Source organism: Penaeus chinensis, chromosome 11, assembly GCF_019202785.1.
Source record: "Penaeus chinensis breed Huanghai No. 1 chromosome 11, ASM1920278v2, whole genome shotgun sequence".
In the NCBI taxonomy this organism is placed as follows: Eukaryota; Metazoa; Arthropoda; class Malacostraca; order Decapoda; family Penaeidae; genus Penaeus; species Penaeus chinensis.
In genome coordinates, this window is record NC_061829.1 from 40,458,833 (window position 1) to 40,461,332 (window position 2,500).

Sequence of the window (2,500 nt, forward strand, 5' to 3'; positions counted from 1 at the left end):
CTCTCCCGCCCAGCTGGAGGACGCCCTCGAGTAGGTGCTTGCCGCCGTCCAGCGCATGCACGCGGCCGGCGTGGCGCACCTGGACCTCCGCGACGAGAACGTGTGCGTAGCCCTCGACGAGAGGCGAGTGCGAGCGACCGTCATCGACTTCGGTCTCGCTCACTTCGACTTCGAGCGCCGCTTCCTCAACAACATCGAGGAGGACCTTGACGACCACAACACAATGGTCGAGGAGTTGCCGGAGCTTCTCTTGGAGAATCGTGGTTCCGAGGACGAGGCCGAGGACGAGGACAAGCTCGACCAGGAATCCAAGATCGCCTCTGACGAAGCTGAGGAATCCGACGAGGAGGACGACGAGGACAACCTCGAAAAGGTCTCCGAGGCCGACTCTGAGGAGGAGGAGGAGGAGAGGAGGGAACTGGCCCCTTGGAAAACGAACTTCCGGCAGAGGAAGGGAGGAGAAGGAGGAGGAAGCCGGCAGAGGAAGGGGAGGAGGAGGAGGAGGAGGAGGAGGGAGCTGACCTCGTGGAGAACGAACTTCCGGCAGAGGAAGGAAGGAAAAGGAGGAGGAAGCCGGCAGAGGAAGGGGAGGAGGAGGAGGAGGAGGAGGAGGGAGCTTGCCCCTTGGAGAACGAACTTCCGGCAGAGGAAGGGAGGAGAAGGAGGAGGAAGCAGCAGACGAACTTCCGGCAGAGGAGGAGGAGGAGGGAGCTGGCGCCGATGTTTGCATTTTTAGATGAAAAATTAAAACAAAACAAAAAATAAGACAAAACAATAAGACAAAAAAAAGACGAAAAAAGTAAAAAAAAAAAAAAAAAATAAGACAAAACAATAAGACAAAAAAAAAAAAAGACGAAAAAAGTAAAAAAAAAAAAAAAAAAAAAAATATATATATATACATATCTACCCGTGTAAATACACATGCATCAGCATAGTGTATACATGTAAGCGTATACTATGTGTGGATGTATGTTTGTCTGCGTGCATATGCGTGTGTGTGCGTATGCATGTGCGTGGGCGTATGCATGTGTGTGGACGTGTGCGTGCGTGCGTGCGTGTGTGTGTGTGTGTGTGTGTGTGTGTGCACGTGCGGGTGCATGCGTGCGTGCGTGCGTGTGTGTTTGCGTATGCATGTATATGTTTGTCTGCGTGCATATGCGTGTGTGTGCGTATGCATGTTGTGGACGTATGCATATGCGTGGACTTGTGGCGCGCGTGTGTGTGTGTGTGTTTGTAACTATGCGTGTGTGTTTGCGTATGCATGTGTGCGTGTGCGCGAGTGTGTGTGTGTGTGTGCGTGTGTGTGTGTGTGTGTGTGTGTGTGTGTGTGTAACTATGCGTGTGTGTTTGCGTATGCATGTGTGCGTGTGTGCGAGTGTGTGTGTGTGTGTGTGTGTGTGTGCGTGTTTCTTCATATATATGAGGAAACTGGTAATTCCTGTGCATCGAAAAATATCCCTCAATAAAAAGAACTGCATCTCCAGCGCCTTCAAAGCTGTTGCCTTTCGTCTTTCTTCGTATTAGAAAAGCTCCGTGATGTACGTTTAAATGATAAGAATTGAATACAAAGGTTTCCGATTCGAGAAAAATGATGAGGCACTTGGCAGCTGCCGTATCGATTCCGGCTAATTCTGCCTTAGATTCTACATCTTCCATTTACAAGCTTCCTAGAAAATAAGAGTAAATGTAGAAAAAAAAAAATATGTAGACTGTCCTTCCATCTTTTCTTATATATATATATATATATACATATATATATATATATATATATATATATATATATATTTATATTAGTCTCCGACGAATTTTCTGTTTTCCCTCGATTTTATCTCCTTTCCCTTTCTTTCTTTCGTTATTAATATTCTTAATTTTATCTTAAGGACTGATCTCTCGAATTAATTTTCGAATTTTGAATTTACATGCAAGGTTTACATGTAAATTGAAGGCAAAAGAGCGAGTGAGGGAGTGCAATGGCGATCGCATTCCTCGCTGGCCACTGAGCTCGTCGGCCGTCAGCCCCAGAAGAGGCTAAGTAACAAAGGCCGTAATTGGTATTTGATTCACTCGTGAGAAGGAGGAGGAGGAACAGGAGGGGGAGAAGGAAGAGGAGAAGGAGGAAAAGGAGGAGGAAGAGGAGGAGGAAAAGGAGGAGGGAGAGGGAGGAGGAGGAGGAAAAGAAGGAGGAGGAGAAGCAGGAGGAGGAGAAGGAAGAGGAGAAGGAGCAGCGGCTGCACCAGGTGAAGAATGAGTAGGAGAGGGATGAGGAGGAGGAGGAGGAACGGGCGGAGGAGGAGGAGGAGAGGGAGGAGGAACGGGAGGAGGAGGATGAGGAGAAGAGGAGGATGAGGAGGAGGATAAGGAAAAGAAGGAGGAGGAGGAGGAAAAGGAGGAGGAGGAGGAGGAAAAGGAGGAGGAAAAGGAGGAGGAAAAGGAGGAGGAGGAGGAAGAGGAGGAGGAAAAGGAGTAGGGAGAGGAGGAGGAGGAGGAGGAAAAGGAGAAG